General features: G+C 43.5%; 1 protein-coding gene across 6 annotated transcripts in view; it reads right to left on the bottom strand.

The window, feature by feature from the left end:
• Sipa1l1 (signal induced proliferation associated 1 like 1) overlaps positions 1 to 21,254 on the bottom strand; it is a 273,590-nt gene that overhangs the window by 135,231 nt on the left and 117,105 nt on the right. For all 6 annotated transcript variants that reach the window (XM_029484702.1, XM_029484700.1, XM_029484698.1 and 3 more), the window contains one exon: positions 3,568 to 3,628. The gene's annotated coding sequence lies outside the window, so the exon portion shown is untranslated. The remainder of the gene's footprint in view (positions 1 to 3,567; positions 3,629 to 21,254) is intronic.

The raw sequence follows: 21,254 nt of genomic DNA, 5'->3' as shown, positions 1-21,254 counted from the left end.
AAAAAAAAAAAAAATTGGAGCTCCATCTGCCTCTGCCTTCCAAAGGGCTGAGATTAAAAGTGTGTTCTATCATGTTCTGCCTACAATATACTGAATGTATTATGTTGCCAATGAATGCTCAAGATTTAGTGTACTTTCTCACAAGCTTCATGGATTGAGTATTACCACGATGTACTGCAAATCTAAACAGGGACCACAGTAATAGCACCTCATTATGTAGGTAAGGCTGGCTTTGTGTATATGATTCTCCTGCCTCAGCTTGCAGAGTGCTGGGATTGTAGGTGGGTTTATTGTGTATTGTTTATATCACATCTGGCTGAAAAGCAACTTTTAAATGCAAGATTTTGGATCTGCTATTGTGGAGATGGCTAAAGTGCTTGATTTGTACACTGAGTTCAGATCCTAGACTCATCTAAACCAGGCATGACAGTAACGATCCTGGGGGCTTGCTGAGTCAGGAAATCTAACTAAAATGGCAAGTTCCAGATTTAGTAAGAGACCCCAGCTCAAAACATAAGATGGGACCAAGCATGGAAGTACACACTTTTAATACTAGCATTGAAAGGGCAGAGTCAGGCGGATCCCTGTGAGTTCAAGGGTAGCATGGTCCACATAAAGTCTCATGATACCCAGAACTACATAAAAAGATATCCTGTCTAAATCTCCCACCCCAAAATCCTGGGAAATGGTAGAGGATACCCAAATATTAATCACCTCTAACTTCCACATAGGCATGCATGTGCGAGCAGTCATGCACAGGCCAGTGCACACACACACACACACACACACACACACACTGATTCTGAGTCATGATGGTCATGAGAGTAGCTACAGTTAAAACAAAATCAAGACCCACCCTATTAATAACAACAGAACATATGTATGAAAGATAAAGTTCTAAAATTTAATTTCAATAAAAGACATTGATTTTCTTCCTGTACAGATAAAAGTATGGAGGGAAAAATTGTAGTTTGCTCTTCAGCAAATGCTAAACATTTAAGTAAAAATTACCCATGGAATAAAAAGAAGTGTTTCTGTGATGCTAGGACACTGGTTTCTGAATGAAGGAATAGACAACTGCACTGTTCCTGTCCCGGAAGGCAGCACTCCCACGGAGAGCATGACAGAAACCCTCCAAAAGCACGTGAGATGCTTTTATAATGCATAAGTTAAGTGGTTTACATTTTGTCAAGAATGCTATATATAGGGGTTGGAGGGATAGCTTGAAGTTTAAGAGCATTGGCTGTTCTTGCCAAAAACCAGGGTTTGGTTCCTGACCCCCGAATGGCGGCTCACAACTGGCTATAATCCTCCTCTGGCCTCTGTGGACAGATATGCAGGTAGGCAAAACCAAATACTCATACACAAAATTAAAAACAAACAAAGGCAAGAACACTGGCTCTAAGACCCAACACTGGCTCACAGAGGAAACAGGGCACATCGAAGCTTCCTGAAGCGGCTCCCAGTGATACAGGTATTGTTTCAGAGTGGCTGCAGTCAGCTTAGGGGAGATATCTTTTCTGTAACCACTGCCACAAATAAAGTAGTAGAATGACCAAGTGGTCAGTTTAGAGGGCCCAGAAGGAAGCTTTGTAGGCCACCAGATACTGCTACAGTGCAGAAAACGCACAGATGAAGTTTGCCCACAGCCTATGCCCTGACCACAGGGTGAAGACTACCAAGGAAGTAAGAAGCTCATAGTGATAGCACCCTGTGAGAACCCAAACCTGCAGGGGTCAGTGAGCAGCAGACCATGCAGCCAAAGAAAGAGCTTTGGAGAGTGAGCTCTATAAAAGCTGTCACCATGCTCATCGTGACTCACAGAGCAACACTGAATGTGCTAACAGCACATCTTTCAAAGTGCCTTTGACCAAACCAAAAGCCTTACACTGACCTTGTATCTCTTGTAAACCTCCTTGTGCTTTTACAGTGAGTGTGTGGCATCTGCTTTTTTTTTTTCTTTTTTCTTTTTGGAAGTTAAAACAAACACAAATCAGGCCTGGTAGAACAGTGCTGTGATCTCAGTGGGAGGTAGAGGTAGGAATACCAGGGTTCAATGCCAGCCTCAACCATACAGCAAGGTCAAGGCCAGCCTCAGATACAGGAGACCCACCTCAATAGAAAACAAAAGTGGAGCTGTGATTCCTGGGGGCAGAGGAGGGGAACATGGGTTTTAACTGCTTGATGGATGGACAAACTTCTCCTGTGCTGTAGAGATGGATGGGTGTGGATTACATTCTTCCTCACACTGTTTTCGTATCTGAAGCACTCATTAATTTTTAAAATCAAAAAACAAGTGTTAAAAACATGAGTACAATGTGTTCTAGGAAGACAGCACAGGTCCATGCTGCCTACAGACACATCTTCTCTGAGAGCAAGGCTGGTGCCTGGGGCCCAGGCCCTTCCTAGGCTCTGTGAACAGCTGAGTAAGAGGCACAAGCTTCTGGGTGAAAAGGAAGAGAGAGCGAGTGCGCATCTCAAGGTTCCGTCTTTATCCTCCCATCCTGAATACTAACTCACTACAGCTGACTCCCGCTGAGAGCAAAGAGGATGCCAGTCAACACCACGCCGTGCCAGTTTAATTTAACGGTATTATTTTGCCTTGCTTTGCAATTACTCCCACAGTCCCTGGGGGAAACTAATGGATTACTAAAAATAAAATAGGGATTAAGTGAATCATTCGGGTGCTTTGGCTCCCATCTCAAACTGGCTTTAACAGAAAGGAAATGGACTGGCTCAAACACTGCGTATCCCAAGAGGGGACAGGCTCCAGGGCTGGCTGCCCTGGGTTCTGGATTTGTCTTCCACCCTGTGTGGTTTTCTTGCTCGGGCTGGGAGCCAGCAGGCTAAAGCCACACCAGACCTCACAACAGCATACAGTGACATCCAGGGAGAGAAGCGGAGGCTTCCCTGAGCTCTGTCCTAAGTACAAGGTGACTTCTGCCAGAAGATCCAGGTACACCTGCCTCAGGGTCTCCAGCTGCAGGGTCTCCCACTGAGGTCTCTTGATGCAATCCTGCCACAGGGTCTCCCACCCAGAGTCTCATGAGCTAGAACAGGAGCATAGGGCTGTTTCTGAGACCATCCCCCTTGCTAGGCATTGCCTCAGAGTTGATGATGGAGCCAAAGTTGGCAAGCCAGTTGTGGACAGGCAGCTTGAGACTACAGCTCACCAGGTCCACCCTTCAGCTGTGCTCAGCCTCCCTGATCCCTAACACAAAGAATAGACAGCATGAGTGACACAGTCCGGCCATGCTGCCCATTCTGCTGGCCACTACAGGCAAACACTGGGTGTACAGGAACATGTAGGTCATGACTATCACCATGTATTTGTATGTGAAAGTAAAAAAAATCAAACCCCAGGAAATAAAGTGAATGCCCTTTGAAAAGAGGAAACTAAGTTGTTTTTCTTGCTTTTATATTTCTTTCTCTGCAATCAGAAACTCAAAACATACATATTGGGGTTTAACTAAGTGAACATCCATTTGCCCGAATGCATCTGGGGGCTCCATCCCCCAGGAAGATATTCAAACCCAGAAAGCCAAAGTTTGCAACATTGCTACTTACTGTGTTCTGGTGCCATGGCCACAGACTTAAGACAGCAGCGTCCAAATTAATGACCTATGACCTGCAAACAAACAAGAAACACTTTGTAAGAGCATATGAAAGGCCACCAAGACTACACTGTTCACAGAGTCTTGACAAGGGATTTATCTTTGAGGTGAACAGGCTGGCATTCGTGAAGCAAGCAGCATTAATTGGGTTAGAAGTAGAGGTGTCTACAATACTAGCCCATTATAAATATTTCTAAGATCATCTGTGTCAACTGTAGGCCAAACTTTGTTTTTTATTTATTTCTAGACAGATTTCTCTCTATTATCCTGCCTATCCTGGGATTTGGTAGGCAGACCAGGCTGCCCTCAAACTCAGAGATTCTCTCTGGCTCTGGAGTGCTAGAGTTAAAGCTGAGGGCTCCACACCCAGCCTTGGACTTTTCTTTCTTTCTTTACTTTCATACACACACACACACACACACACACACTCGCGCGCGCCTGGGGGTGGGTGTGGTGTGCCTGTGGAGGTCAGAAAGGGGCACTGATGCTCTGAAGCTAGAGTTCCTGCTGGGAACAGACTGAGTGTCTGCGGGGCAGGAGGCTCTTAACTGCTGAACTGTTTCTCCAGCCACAGATCCAACTTTCAAAAATCAAAATAAGCAGCACATTTCAACTGAGTAATATTGTTGACTTCTAAAACAAAAAGAGAAAATTAAGAAATGAACCTCAAACATTATGTAGATTTAAAAGAAAATGTAAAAAGCCTGTTAGCCTGACCTCTATAATACCCAATGAGCCTAGTCCTAAGAGAGCATAAACCTGGTAAATCAGCTTCAACATCTAATTCTCTAAAAAATAAAAATAAAATAAAAATGCACATGTCTGCCTCAGCAAAGACTCTTGAAGACTGGAATGGCTTTTAATATTCACAAATGAAATAGAGGAGTGCTGTCCCTGCCCAGCCTGGAGATCTAGTAACAGTGGAAGCCCACCTTGGTGGCACTTTTAGGAGGCCGAGGAGTTTGGGATCAGCACAGGTAGCACTGCAGCAAACATGGAGAATATTAAGAAGAACAGCAAAACACAATAGCAAATCACACCCTCAATTAAACGGACCTTATGATGGTGAGTTTTGAATGCCAGCTTCCCAAAACCTGGGAACCAAGTTTGGATTGAACAATTATTTAGATCAGACTAGCGTGTGGGCAAGTCTGTGCAGGATGGCCTTGACTGTCAACTGATAAAGGGACACTCACTCAGACCACTATGGAAAACATCAGTCCCTGGTCAGGGAGCTCTGAACTGTATAGGGTAAGAAAAGGCTAGAAGAGAGGAGAAGCAGAGAACATGAGTGTGTTCTTGCTCCTGACTGTGGTGTGGTATGTCTTGTCACATTACTAATGGTTTGTTTAAAAAAAAAGCTTTAACTTTTCAAGAAGCAGCCCTGACTTGGACTAGTTCTGACTTCTAAACTTTCCATAACTTGTGCATCTTGGGTTCAGTGCACATTAATTGTGATAATCCATTTCACCATAAACTTCAACTCAATATTGTAATTTCCTGAGGGGCAAGCAAATAATTGGGAGAAGTAGAGATTACACAGAAGCCAGGGACCACAGACCACAGCCCTACAGTGCACACTACATTTCATTCCAGCAGGCTTTATCAAGAGAGAAAAAGAGAAGAGAAGAAAATATATGGATGGGAGGTGAAGTCTGTTCACTCCACCGCACCAGCAAGAAACTGGAAAGCCCTGGAAGCTAACCCAGGAAAATTAAGTTCCAGACATCTGTGCAAAGTGGCCTCTGACCATCTGCCACCCTCCCCTGCAGCAGGCCTTCCCTGACCAGGAGAGTGTCACTGCAGAGGTGCTCTCCTAGTGCCTTAAGGAATGCCCCTAACTCCAGAAAGACAAAACACTAAGATCCAAAGAAGCTGGCTAAGTGGATGTAAATTATTACGACCAAAACCCATTTCCTTTGACTTTGTTTCTTCTGAAAGATCCAGGGGCACATGGCACATAAAACTTCTATTAAATACATCTGCATGTGTTTCTCTTGTTTGTCTACCTTTCAATACAGGAGCCTGAGCCATGAAAAGCAATGTGTCTCCCAACACCATGAACAGAAATGTTCAGAGCAGTGTGGCCCCTGGAGCCAAAACCTAGAAGCCTCTGCAATGTGTATCCACATCAGAAGAGAATGAAGGAGTTCCCTAGAATAGAATATGCAAAAAAGGGAGAAGGACAAAGCACTGCCCCCCTTCAGCAGAGCTGATCTGCTCTCATGATCACTCAGGCCATGGATCCAGTGTTAACCCTTTACTACCACTGTTTGTACTGCTATCAGTTATTCCCATTGTTTCTGTGGGAACTCAGTCTGCCTGGAATTGAACACTAAAAAACATCAAGACAGCCCATAGCTTTGGTCTGTGAGAGCTGAGCTATCTGGATGTGTTTTCTGGAGAGACAGCAAGAGAAGAACACAGGGCTGTCAGCTTATCCCCAGGACTGACTTCCTCAGAACCCCTTTCCAAGCAGAGTCACAAGCTCCTTTAAATGGGTGATCTTTAACGGGAAATAGAGACGCTATGGTTTCTCAGAGAAACCAGAGTGACCTTCATGGACATTCAGCTTTATAGTTCACTGCTAAAATCCAGTCAAAGAGGCAGTAAGTGGAATCCCTCACATCACATAAGTTTAACAGCTTCAAAGAAAACTCAGGAAGAAACTACCTGTGGGAGCAAATGCTGTCTTCCTGTGTGCCACATGGTCTAACTGGTGCAAGAGCCTGGCTAGATTAGGTGCACAGGTGCACTCACTCAGTAACCAAAACCAAAAACAAATACAAAACATCCTAAAGTGGGGGTTCCTTGGACCCTTTAAAGTAACAGAAGCTAGTATTCCGAAAGAATTATAAGCCACATATTTCAATTTGGTGTCAAAGGGAATATTTCCCTTGGGTTTAAATGGCTGCATAATGGTGTTCAGAATTTAGATGACTGAGGGCCATATTTTATACATGTGATGGTAGGTACAAAATCCAAAGACAGATGGGAGTTACACAGAAGCATCAATGGCAGCCTGGGCTAACTAACAGCAATGCTTTGAAAGTGCAACTTCACGGCCCTCTACTGTTAAGTAGAGGTGAGATCTCTGCTTATGGAACAAGCAAATATTCAGGTTAACAGAATAAACTGTTACAGAATACACTAGAGGAATGTTTTGGCAAACCGCTAGTTCTTATTCTCAAGGGTACACACTAAGTATCAGCCAAACGGTTGCTGAATTTATTAATGATTTGGTACAGGAATTCTCCATTCTTTCTCTCAGAACACATAAATAAACCAGAAGCGATGTGTGCTTTCCTCTCTACAGCAACCACTGTGCATGTGGCCTGAATTCTAAATAATCAGGTTCTTTATGAAAAATTTGAAGTCAAGCCAATATACAAATCTTCTCACTAAAAATAAGCATGAGAAAACAGGCTCAAAATCTAAATGTCCTATTTACTGGAATGGAGGACATCTCTCAGAAAGGCTGGCTGACAGCACTGTATATGATCTGCAGTCAGCAAAACCTAACAGTTGCTAAACGTCTGCAGGATGAGCACCCAAGGCTGGCTAAGGGCATTAGCACAAGCAGTCAAAACCCTGGGTTTCCTAACCAATCACACAGCATCTTTCTACCCTGACTAGAGCTGGCATGGGTATGTTCATTAGTTTCATGTATTATCTTGCCCAGCCTATAATGCTCAGTTAATTTGGTCAAATACAAATCTAGAATTGGTGGGGAGAAGGAAGGCATACGTAATGTCCTTGGGCTTCCAGATGGAGCAAACAGAAAAGAACAAATCCCGCTAATCTACGTGTTAGATGAAGGTATTTCAGTTGTGGCTAACACCAACAATAGTGAAAATTACCACAAGTTCTGTGGCTGGCTCTCCTCCAATTCAATCTCCTGAAAGGCCAACAAAAGTCCAAACAGGGCAGGAAAGTCCTACCTTGCACTTGCCTGGCCTGCCTGAGCTGCTAGTCTCTGCTACTAACCTCCCCAAGTACCTACGCCAAGTCTTCTTTTCCAATCAGGAACCAATCTCCCTATACACATAAATATACATTCCTATATAAATATGCTCTTTCATACATACAACTACTAGTTGTTTTTCTAATGCACCTTAACTGATAACACCAGGCTAAAAGAAAAACTGTTTCTTCTGCTCATACCCCAGCACCCTATGTTTGAAGATTTCCCCCAACCACCAATTCCCCAATTCTTGATGACCATTGGTAACACCCAATCACACAATTAAGTCCATGTTCCTACTGTGTATCTGCCATCTGCTTAGATGTCTTAAGGCAAGGCCATGTTCCCACAATACTATTCCCATTTCATATGCCAAACAGGGGACTGGTTCTCTGTACTTCTGAAGGTTAAATAATTGGGTCTCCACAATCCCCGCCTAGAGCTTAGTAATTTCTTAGAATGGCTCACAGAACTTAAGAGATCAATGACCACAATTATTGGTTTATTACAAAGGGAACAACTGAGAAAAAGCCAAGACATGACAGGACGCTTGGCAGAGGGAGAAAGCACTCTGCCCACCTTCTGTGAGTTACAGCCCACAAGCTTCTTCCAGGGAGACTTGTAGAGGTTGGGCTTCATCACATAGGCTGCAGGAACCACTCATGAGTGATTAAACCATTGGCCATCCATGATTAACAAGTCAACCCCTCAAAGTCACATGGTTGACTCCTCTATTAACCAGACCCATTCTGCAGCCAATATAATTGAGCAGTTACCAGTTACCAAATAAACACACACAAAGGTCTTTAATACTTATGACCTTTCGAAGTGTCTTAGAAACTCTTGTATTAGAAAATTCTGAGAAACTACATGGGTACTGACTTAAGACAGAACCCAGTGTGGCTGAGACGGTGACCCCTAAGACTATGGGAGGATGAACCCTCAAACACTTTTCCCTGGTGGGACTTAGAAGAAACAACACACAGCAGGCATGTGGTGATAATGATACCTATGGCAGTCCTTTGTCTTGGAGAGACGCCTGGACTCCTGTGGTGTTAGCCCTTGGTGGAGATGACAGGAACCCTTGGAATTAGAGAAGCTGGACAATACTCAGATGACATCAAAGTGAATTTAGTTTGGGCTCACAGCTGCACTTAGAAGGAAGGCAGGTAATACACCAAGCAGCTCTAAGGAGAGCCAGTGCCATGAGCAGAGAAGAAAAGAAGGGTGATTTACAGCTGTATGGAGATGGAGGGTGAAGATTTAGTTCATTAGATAAGAGCACCTATTGCTCTTGCAGAGGACCCAGGTTCAATTCCCAGTACTCACATAACAGCTAACAACCATTGTAACACTCTAGTCTGAAAGCACCCAGTGACTTCTTCTCTTCTAACTTATGCAGGCAGCAGGCACACACACATGCATAAAATAATTTTTAAAAATTAAAGTTCAGAAAATAGGGCCAGATGGTCAGTAGAGAGAAAAACTGAAAAGTAAGAATGGGAAGAAACTGGAGAAATGGTTTTTGATGGACCTGCAAGAAACAGAAACTGGGGAAATGGTTTTCAGTGATCCTGTAGGCAAAGACTAGAGTTGCAAACTGCGCCTTACTTGTTTCATTAATTTGCCCTCAAGAATTATTCAACTATGTCTACAAAATATATCTCATTGAAAATGTTTGGGTTTGTTTTGTTTTGTCTGTTTGTGTTTGTTTGTTTGTTTGTTTTGGAGACAGGGTGTCACTATGCAGTCCTGGCTAACCTGGAGCTAACTGTATACACTAGGGGCTGGGCCGGAGCTCATAGATTTATTCACCTGCAATTAAAGATGTACACCACCACCCCAAGCTTCGTCCTGTCTTCTTGAAGATACAATGATTACAAAATGTCTACAACAGTTCTTCACCAAGAAGGAAACCTAGGCTTCAGGTGACAACACTGGGTACTGACACTGGAAACACTGGAGGTCCCCAGCTAAATCTAAAAGGAAACCACAGTATTAGAGCAGCAAATGTTCACCATGGCGCTCACAATGCTCCCTCTCTATTCAACACTGCTTGAATAAGACATGGCCCATAACACTGCCACCTCAACACAGCTATGCATGTGAAAGCTACAGTCCTATTCTGAACAGCATACACTATTTGGTATCTTATGGGAAATAAAGTCTGGCCCATTCTTGCCTTTACTATCTCCTTGTTCAAGTTATTTAGATAACTATCACAGAAAACAAATTAAAGCTACTTTATTTTTGGTTTATAAAAGTATATAGCCGGGCAGTGGTGGCGCACACCTTTAATCCTAGCACTTGGGAGGCAGAGGCAGGCAAATTTCTGAGTTCGAGGCCAGCCTGGTCTACACAGTGAGTTCCAGGACAGCCAGGGCTATACAGAAAAACCCTGTCTCAAAAAAGAAAAGAAAAGAAGAGAAGAGAAGAGAAGAGAAGAGAAGAGAAGAGAAGAGAAGAGAAGAGAAGAGATGCACTTCAGTACGACTACTAATTCTTTAATTAAATGTACTGATGGCCCTTATTCAACAGATTAATCCTGAGAAATGAAGATCATGAATCTGCATAATGCACACATATTTCATAGCATTCCACTGCCTGACACTATGTTGAGCAGAAAATATATCTGAGAGGGAAAAAGACAACTAAGGTGCCACACTTGTATCTAAACGTAATAAACTATAGATAAACAGTTTTCTACTACGCAAAAGTCGGAAGCAAAGATAGTTTTATTTTTAAAAAAAATTAAACTTGGGGGCTTAAGAGAGAGCGCAACAGTTAAACCCTTGCTGATTCTACAGAGGACCCAGTTAAGTTCCCAGCAACCACACGGTGGCCCACAGTGTCTGGAACTCCACACTTCCAGGGCACCTCGTGCCCTTTTTTGGCCTTAGCCAAAAACCATAGAAACACAAGTGGCAGGCACATGTCCAGCCAGGCACACACATAAGGAAAAATAGTAATTTTTGAAAAATTAAGCTTGCCAGCAATAATAACTCACGTCTATATAGGACACAATCTTGGCACTTGAAAAGAGGAGGCAGGAAGATTAGGCGTTTAAGGTCACCTTAGACTACACTGCAAGGCCTGAGCTACAGAAGATCTTGTCACAAAAAATAAGTAAAATAAAATACATTTTTGGCAATTTAGTATGCATTAAATAATGATGACTGAGGTCAATTTAAAACATGTTATCAGTATCTTTTCAGCCTTCTCATGAATCTTAAGTTGGTCTAAAATCTTACATGTTCAATATGTTTTAATGGCACTCTTGTTGGTGTTTTGGCTCAGCAAATAAAATATCTGGAAGTTATAAAATTACCTAAAATTTTTCCACACAAAATACCTTTAGCAATTGCCAGTTTTATACTCAGTCACCCTAAGCTGCACACAGCAAATTTTAAAATATTTTACTAATAATTCAACTGTCAACTAATAAATTTAACTAACATACGCCTCTAAAACTGCTAGAAAGTGCAATCAAATGAATGGAATAGGCGTGTTCAGCTGCCATGCCCAACCCCTTTCCAGTTAACTAACTTCTAAGGGTGGCCAAGTGATTTACCATAAAACTTAGGACTCTCGGTATTTACAGATGGGTTGAACATCAAAGCCAAATTAAGAAAATGCTGTAAAATCCCATCACAACCTTCTAGCTGTAGAGCTATAATTTGTTTTCCCACACACTGTTCTTAGGATAAAATGAGCTATCCTGTCAATCTCCTCCTTCTAGCCATTATTGTAATGCATAATTCAAAACTAACCTTAGACGAAGTTTATCACACTGACATACATCACTGAGTTTACCACACTGACATACATCACGGAGTTTACCACACTGGCATACATCACGGAGTTTACCACACTGACATACATCACAGACAGGGGAAGGAGGTCAGAAGCATGAGAGTGAAAACTTTCAAGATCATTTTACAATAGATTACAACTGTGTCCTCCAAAAGAAAAAAGTTATGCAACAAAATTTAAGTTTTCCATGCACACATGCATGCGCATGTGTATAATCACAAAGCCTTTTACAGAAGTGGAGAAGCCAACCTTTTCTGGCTATGTAATGTAAGCTATGGAATATGCTAGGAGAGATAAATGGGCAGTCCCTGTCCTCAGAAGCACTCCGTCCTGTAGAGCCATGCTATAGAGCACATAGGCAGAGCTGGTCGCAGTAAGTGTGTGGGGCAGGAATGAGGTATCTCATGAAGCATGAGCGCAGGCCAATCCTATTACAGGAAACTACATTAGTAATGAGTTAGATTCAGCTCTAGTTAAGTCTGTGCTAGGCCAGGAGAACAATATTTTCTCTGGAATGGCTGGTTTACTAATAATATGATCTTATTGGTGCTTTATTCTGGTTCTTCAGAACATTTTTTAAACACTGGCAGACTTTATATTTAATAAAATGAGCTAGTTTATTCCCAGCTTAGTAGCCAAGAACTTTTTCTGGTCCTTTAAAATATTCAAAGTTCATCAAGGCTTTTAAAATAGTAAAACCAAAACAGCCAAATGCACGCCTCAATCCCTGACGGTAGGAAGGTTCTAGATGCCAATCAGGGCCAGGACACAAGTGTCGTGCTTGTTACTGTTCCAGGACGTGACTGATACACGGCAGGGCAAACAGGCTTAGGCTTTCCAAAATGATTTATGAAGTTAAAAAATGCACATAAAAGCCCACAACTGCTACATGCATGTTTCAAGTTTTTGCCAATGCGGCCTACTGTTGCTCAATTAACAAATGGCACTGCTGTCACCTCAGCAGGTCCTGGTGACTTCCAAAGCTGATGGGCATTGTGACTGCCAGCACCACAGACTGCCTTGGCCCATTTCTGAGCTGCTCAGGTACAGAGAGAGAAAAAGAACATTTACATCAAATCATAAGCAACACACCAAAGTACAATTTCCCCAGTGTTACCGATGAGCACGTTATTGCTTTCTGGCTTCAACACGTAAATGCCACTATGAAACTGGACATTCTCCTGGAGCACGCATGGCTGACTGGTGGATCTGTACCCCGGGGAGTACAAATGCTAAGTCAAAGGCTGGGTCAAGTTTTACTTCCAGGAGCAGCACACATGATTAAGTTCACCTATTCCACATCTGGGTAAGTGGCCTGCCTGCCTCAGCTGCTTCACACTTAGATGATAGACCTGCCTCAGCTGCACTGCACCCAGATGAGTGGCCTGCCTCAGCTGCACTGCACCTGGATGAGTGGCCTGCCTCAGCTGCACTGCACCTGGATGAGTGGCCTGCCTCAGCTGCACTGCACCTGGATGAGTGGCCTGCCTCAGCTGCACTGCATCCGGATGAGTGGCCTGCCTCAGCTGCACTGCNATCCGGATGAGTGGCCTGCCTCAGCTGCACTGCATCCGGATGAGTGGCCTGCCTCAGCTGCACTGCATCCGGATGAGTGGCCTGCCTCAGCTGCATTGCATCCGGATGAGTGGCCTGCCTTCACATGCTATCCTGCTAAGACTATAATGTTATATCACCATGCATCTAATTTGTACTTCCATAATAAATGACTCTGAGGACATCTTTAGATGCTTCTAAACTTCTTAACCAATGTGCATCTTCCTGTGAACTGCTTGTTCAAGTGTTGTGTCTCTCAATACAGTTGTGGAAGTGTTGTTCTTTCATATGCTTTATATACTGCAGCTATAATACTATAAATCATACAAAATCTCTTCCTATAATGATTTGTCATTTTACACCACTTTTTTTTTTATGAAGAGCTTCTTAGTCCTAACGCCATTCAATTTATCACCTTCATGGAGCCAATTTCAATGCAATGCAAACATTCCCACCTATGTGAAATAAGAACAATTACAGCTAAGGATGGAGCAATTCAGAGATGAAGTGGCAGGACAGTGCAGCATGTTCTGTGTGCTGGTTTCCATCCTCAGCACCCAAAGGCACAGGTTCCTTAGACTAACTCGGCATCAAGCAGCATCTCTACATCAGGGCATTAACCAGCAGAAACAAGTCTATACACTGTGTCTTGCAAGTTTTAGTTTGTTTAGTGCTAGGTACTAAACCCAAGGCTTCATGTATGATAAGATTATTATGTACCATTGAGCTATACCTATGACACATATATGAGTATTTTAATTCAAAGCAAATAGAGCACAGATAACCATTGTTTTGGGTGAGAGGGAGGGGGGAGAGAGAGAGAGAGAGAGAGAGAGAGAGAGAGAGAGAGAGAGAGAGAGAGAGATTTTCAGATTCCTGGGAGCTGGAAAGATGGCTCAACAGTCAAAGAGCATTTTTGCTCTTCCAAACAACTCAAGTTCAATTCCCAGCACCCATGTCCAGCTCACAAGTGCCTGCAACAGCAGTTCCTGGGGGTCTAACACCCTCTTCAAGCCTGCACAGGCACCCATAAACATATGGCGTGTGTGTGTGTGTGTGTGTGTGTGTGTGTGTGTGTGTGTAAGTAATCTAATCCTGGAAGTCATCTGAGAGTAAAGAAAAGCAGATACTCAGTGTCGGGTGGGTACATCTCACTGCCACTGTAGCCAGGGACATTTTAATTTCTACTCGTTGTAAACAATGTCTGAAGTGGAAATTTCTAGTTTCTTTGGAAAGTTAGTTATGTCAAATGATGTCTTGCTATAGCAGACACAGGTGAAAGGATGTTTTGATATAGCAAACATGTGGAAGGACCTGTGATGAGGAGCATAAATATGTCCCCAGACAGTGGGAGACGAGCGCGGAGCATTGGTTTAGTTTGCTCCTAATGCTGCCACTCAGAGAAGCGTGTCCAAGAACTCCTGAGGCTCCTGAGGCAATCTGCCGCTTCTACAGCCACACCTCGGGCCAGTTGGCAAGTCTAAAGGTTTCTTCAGAACTGGACAGCAGCTGCGGGTTAATGCCTGGTGTCTGCCTGCTGAAAGGACTAGTCTGAAGCTGCCAGTTCATGTGTGCCATCTACCTGAACAGAGCTGCCAGTTCATGTGTGCTGATTGCCAGCCTAGGACTGGTCTGGAGCTGCTAAGGGACTGAACTGCTGCCAAAGGAGGTCGAGCTTGCCCCCAAAGAACTATTGTGGAACAGGTCCACTTCCACCATATCTGAGTAACGTTTCTCTTGCACGGCCTCTGCTGGATGGTGGGCTAGAGCAGAGGTGAACCCTATTAAATGTAGGCTGCAAAAAAAAAAATTGTGCCTACAAATGTCCCTCAAAATCGGTTCTGTTCATTCATTGGGAAGAAATTCAAATTACAGTTCTAAAATCCTCTAACTAAAATTAGGTTAATGATAATGTGGAGGGGACCAATAATTTCTCTATGATACTGAAAGGCTTGCTAGCCCAGTTCACATGTTGAAAAGAGAACAAACACAATGAGACTGAAAATCTCAGATCTGTGTTGTGCAACAAACGTCATGTTATAACACAGGTGTGTGCGCGTACACAAGCACCCTTGACAGCAGCTCAGCAGCCAGTACTGTGCACCTGTCGGTGGGGTGAGGACAAGGACATACAGAGTAGTTCCCCTTCCTGTCCACTAAGATGCTAAAGCTCCATTCATACTAATTACACCAAATGAGCATAACAAGTGTGGAAAGAACATGGAAAGCTCTGCAATAGCCAAAATTAAACTGTAAGCCCTACCTGCCCGACGACCAGGTAACCTACTGGAATACTGGGAGTTGTAGTTCTTGTTATTTTCCTACAAAGCCTCATGGGAAAGTCCAGTGGCCTATGGATTTGTCTTTATAAACCTCTTTAACATGTGTCTCAGAGCCACTCAGCTGAGAAACTTCAGGGAGTGATCCTGATCAAAGTCCATCTCTTCTGGGTCAGTATTTAATATTTAATAAAGCTTGCTTCAAATTTGGACCCAACCAGTGGAATTGGTTTTTCTTCCACAAATCTCAGGATGAACAGCTCTCTGAGAGCTGATTACTTTTGTTATAACAACACCAAATAGTCTTTGCTGTCACTGTTTATATTAATACTGATAAGAATTCAGACAGGCCGGGCATGGTGGCGCACGCCTTTAATCCCAGCACTCAGGAGGCAGAGGCAGGCGGATTTCTGAGTTCGAGGCCAGCCTGGTCTACAAAGTGAGTTCCAAGACAGCCAGGGCTACACAGAGAAACCCTGTCTCAAAAAACAAAAAACAAAAGACAAAAAAACAAAAAACAAAACAACAACAACAAAAAAAGAATTCAGACAGACCCTCTCCTCTGGAAACTCTAAAGAATTTGAAAATATCCAATGTATAAAATGGTTCAGGAGGGTTTGTTTTATTTTGCTTTGTTTTTTGAGGCAGGGTCTCATATGTAGCTCTGTTTGTCCTCACTTATAAGGAGGACACTACAAAGTGAACTCACTTTGTAGGCCAGGTTGCCCCTAAACACACAGACATCCACCTGCCTCTACTTCCCGAGTGCTGGGGGTAAAGGCAAGTGCCACAACACCCAGCTCAGAAAAGACTTTTCAGAAAAACCTGCCATAAGACATCCTCAAAACTGAGTGTAAGACCTTTCAGAGAATCCTGGGAAACTACAGTTTGATAAGGGAAACCACAGCATCCTTCTGCACTCTCAATAACTAACTTACCAGAAGAGCAACACCAGCATAGCCAGGAAACATTGTGCCAGAGCCTACAAGTAGGTGCACAAATTCTCCAAAGAGAATTTGCCGGTGTTTGGGATTGCTCGACAACACCCACAGGCTTCTTTCTCAAAGGCTCTGGTGGCCAGTCAGCCATGAAGCTGGGCAGCTGCACCCTTCAGACAATACCTGGTGCAGCTACAGACCCACACAGCCCAGGGTGGGCTGCAGGGTCTGGTCAGGTCACTTTGGCCTGTCCCTCCGAGCATCTCAGCGACTCTCTAATGGTCCTGAGAGGTATGGTTTCTGCATAAAAGCAGTAAATTTGAACAACACGGGGGAGGGGCGTCGTAAGAGCTCACACCAAAGACAGAAATGTGAACTGAGAGAAGGGCAGGTGCAGCGCCACATTACCAAACCACCTGACAGCTGCAAACCCACAGTAACCTCTGCTATCAAGAAATGACATCTCAGGGGCTTCAAATAATTTTTCTCAGAAACTGTTCATAAAAAAAACACGGAAAGGAAGCTTCACCAAAGACAAAAGAAGGATGAAAAAATATACATGAAAATATACATGAAAGATTTAAAATCACAAGCTACTGAGAAATTTAAATTAAGACCACAGAGTGGCATGGTCTGTACCTACTAGGACTGTCAAAGGAATGCAAAGGGAGCTCTCAAACAAACATGATGGGACACACGGCACATGTGCCTTGGCCACTCCTAACTGTTTGGTGGGTTTCTGTAACACTCTTACCCAATATTCACAATCACACACCTGCAGAGCTCCTCAGAGAAACAAAAGCTAAGGGGGCTGTGGGTGGATGATAAGGAACCAGCACTTGCCTAGATTGGACAAGGCCTGGGTTCAAACCCCACAGCTTTTGGAAAGGGGGGTGGGGTTTTCCTGAATGCTATGTTTATGGCAGTTCTACTCATAAGCACCCCAAGCTAGAGTTTGCCAAAGTGTCCTTCAATGGTAACTATACAAGCAGTCTGTCCAGCAATAGACAGCAACAAGCTACAGATAGACACCATCGCTTGGATGAATCTCAAAGGCAAGGGAAGAAGAAGGTGCTCTCATTACACGAGATGACTTCATTTGAGTTGTTACATTAAATAGCAATTTCAAAAGGAGGAGCCAGAGGAACAGACCCGAGAATGCTACTGGCTGTGAAGGAAACTGAGGCAAGATTTCAGACAGGGGACTCTCTTAACTCAGTGACTAAAGTCAGCAGAACCTGCAACAAGCAGTGACCATCTGCCCCCTGAAGCTGTACAGTAACGCCACTCAGACCTGCTAGCTTGTTCACAGACAAAGCTGGGAACACGTAGCACATTTTAACGTATATAAAAAACTATACTGTGACGTTCTTATTACAGCTGACATTAAATACCCTTCAAAGATAGCAGCTAGCTCAAGATCACAGCAGGGTGCAGCAGGCACCAGGCCCTCAGTATCATAACCAGCAGCACTACATGAGAGAGACTGTGAGCACCAAGAGTGGGCTACTACACGATCGTTAGAAAAAGAGATTCTAAGACATAAAAATCACTAGACAACCAAGGGGAAAGACACAGAATGAAGGTAGGTCAGCTCACCAGGGAGATGTAACAAGACCCCAGAGAACGCACTCAGCAGACGGGTCTGCAGAGAGGCGATTCACCTACAACCTCCACATCCACGTTAAGTAACAAATACAATCATCAGCCCAAAACTAAAACAAAATGCAGGGGACTGTGGGCCAGCACTCAGCCACCTCACCTACCTCCCAGCCCAAGGAGGGAGGACACCTGCAGTGTCACAGAGCAAGTCTGGTAAAACTCACAGTCCTGGGCTGGTGTCAACTGTGTTCAAGTTCTACACCAAAAGAACCTGGAAGTCAAACACAAATCTCTAAACAAATCATTGGTCAGAAAACAATCAAAAGTAAAATTAAATATTAACATAATAAAAATTAAATTCATATAATACAGCTAAATCTGATGCAGAATTTTATTTTTAAAACATTTGTGTATTTATTTATGCGTTTACTTACTTACTTCTTGTGTAGGAGTGCTCTGTCTGCATGTGCACCTGCACGCCAGAAGAGGGTATGGGATTACATTATATATGATTGTGAACCAACATGTGGTTGCTGGGAACTGAACTCTGGAAAAGCAGCCAACTCTTAACTGCTGAGCCATATCTCCAGCCCCTAGAACTTTATTTTTAAACTTTAGCAGAACAAAAGAAAGACTTCAACTCATCTCATTTAATAGACTAAACAATGATAATAGAGAAAGCAGTAAAGCCAAAAAATGGCTTTTTGAAAAAAAAAATCAGTAAAATTCACAATTTTTTACTACTTAGACTAGCCAAGAAAGAAGAAAAATTACAACAAAAGAAAACAGAACAGAGGGTTGGGGTGGCGCACGCCTTTAATCCCAGCACTTGGGAGGCAGAGGCAGGTGGATTTCTGAGTTCGAGGCCAGCATAGTCTACAGAGTGACTTCCAGGACAGCCAGGGCTACACAGAGAAACCCTGTCTCGAAAAACAAAATCAAACAAACAAACAAACAAACAAACAGAAAAAAAAAAAAAGACAAGAAAACAGAACAGAACCCACCAATCACCCTAGCATCAACTGTTGACTGTGAAAAAAGACTGCGAAGCTCCTGAGAATGGAATTCTGCCACCAGACACAGCATAGAAAGAAGCAGCAGAGAGGAGAGACCTGAGGCCTGGGGCTCTGGACCAGGGCTGAGGCTCACATCAAGGAAAGCCTTCCTCCTGGTGGAGTCTGCACAGGAGTGGGGTGAAGGTGTGTGAGATTGCATCGCTCCCTACACTATAAATCAGCCTTACCCTGCCCTAATCAAACAGCGCAATTAGATCAGTTTCCACAGCTGTAATGCCTTACAGTGAAGATGGGTTCCACAGGGATTTCAGGGGCGACAAGTCACATTCAGACCATGCAGCTACCAAACAAGGTAAGCAGGACACATCAAACTCAAAGAAAAGTATAAAGGAGTAATCAATACTGGCTCGAGAAGAAAAATAGGTCTATAAAAAGAAACTGAATTTGTAATTAAAAATCTTTCCACACAGAAAAAAAAAAAAAAATCCCAGGCCCAGATAAAAAAAGAAACAATCCAATACCTCACAAATTTCTAGACAATAGAAGACTTCTAAGTCACGCCATGAATTCAGTTTCACACAATGCCAAAGCAAGGCAAAGATAATGCATGTGTACACACACCAGGGAAGGCACACATACAACCCTTCCCCCCTTTTAGGATTATACAGTTAAAACCTGGAGCTCAGTTGGTGGCTCAGTAGGTGCAGTGCTTGCTATACAAGCCTAAGGTCCCGAGTTCAGATCCCCAGCACCCATCCAGAAGCTGGGTGTGACAGCAAGTGTGTGCAAGCACCAAACTCTAGGAGGAGGTAAAGACAAGATGGTCGAGCCTAGGACCTCACTAGCCAGTCTAGTCAAAACAGTAAGCACTGGACTACAGAGCCACTCACTGGGTGACACTGTCTCCAAAAGTTAGATGGAAGCAGTGGTGGTGCTCGCTTTTAATCCCAACACTTGGGAGGCAGAGATAGACAGATCTCTGAGTTCAAGGCCAGTATCAGAACAGACAAGGCTACACAGAGAAACCCTGTCTCAAAAATAAAATAAAATAAAATGTAAGATGGAAGGCACCCAACATTGATCCCTGCCTTGATGCATACAACACTGGTACACACACGCACACGTACATACGTGCATGAACATACACATTCTCGATTAAAACAAACTCTCACCAACAGTAATGAAAGGGAACTTCCTCAGCCTTATAAAGAGAGACTCTATAAAAATCTACAATAGCAAAGTCAATTACAAAAGGCTAAAAACGTCCAAGCACCAAGAGCTAGGCAAGGACCACTGCCAGTGTAAGGGCACGATGAGCCAACAGAGGACTCGTGTACGAAAGCACACAGGACAGCAAAAGGCAACACAAAGCAAACTCTAAAGGACTCCAGCTTGGAGGGAAGCATAGGAAAGCTGCAGCCCAGTAGAGGTCTGCTTTCTCGATGCCCATGCTATGTGCACCTCCAAATGCGAGAACACCTGTTTAAATCAGGGCCCGGATGATGTACGATAACTTAAACATGGGCCTTCCTGAGTCAATACTACCAGTTATCTACAGTGCAAAGGTCGTCAACTTAAAGAATGACTAACAAGAAGCTGCATAGACCACTTCAGACTAAAGAAACCAGCTTTTAAACTGACAGCATTCCTCTTAGAATGTCTGACCACACTTTCCAAGTACATCTGCATTGTAACAGTATCATTATCAGCTTGAATACAATTCTGACTTTCAGAACTGAAAGTCATCAGTTTTGCTAGTGTAGACACCATTATACTCTGGAGCAATAATCCAACAGACAGCCTGAGCTGGCTTCTAGTAAAAAACACTTTCTCTGTGACATCTTATCAAGGCATATTTTCAAGAGTAGGAAATGTCAATACATGTCCTTGGTCACCCCAGCAGTCAATTCAATTATTCTTGTAGTCCTGCAGAGCCATGGAAAGCAAGGACTGCAAACACAGCACTACATCAAGACCAGCGTCTCCCTCAGGGAGACATTTCAAGGAGGCTAAAGGAACAGGAATGGTGGGTACACACCTGAGAGGGAACAGAAGAAAGACAATATTACAGATAAAATCCATGTATGAAAATGACGTCACCGGGCAGTGGTGGTGCATGCCTTTAATCCCAGCACTTGGGAGGCAGAGGCAGGCAGATATCTGAGTTTGAGGCCAGCCTGGTCTACAAAGTGAGTTCCAGGACAGCCAGGGCTATACAGAGAAACCCTGCCTCGAAAAGAAAAAGAAGAAGAAAGAAGAAAGAAGAAGAAAGAAAGAAGAAGGAAGAAGAAGAAGGAAAAAGAAGAAGGAAGGAAGGAAGGAAGGAGAAGAAGGAGAAGAAGGAGAAGAAGGAGAAGAAGGAGAAGAAGGAGAAGAAGGAGAAGAAGGAGAAGAAGGAGAAGAAGAAGGAGAAGGAGAAGGAGAAGGAGAAGGAGAAGGAGAAGGAGAAGGAGAAGGAGAAGGAGAAGGAGAAG

The sequence above is a fragment of the Mus caroli genome, chromosome 12, assembly GCF_900094665.2.
Source record: "Mus caroli chromosome 12, CAROLI_EIJ_v1.1, whole genome shotgun sequence".
Taxonomy (NCBI): Eukaryota; Metazoa; Chordata; class Mammalia; order Rodentia; family Muridae; genus Mus; species Mus caroli.
This window is presented reverse-complemented; position numbering and strand designations above follow the sequence as displayed.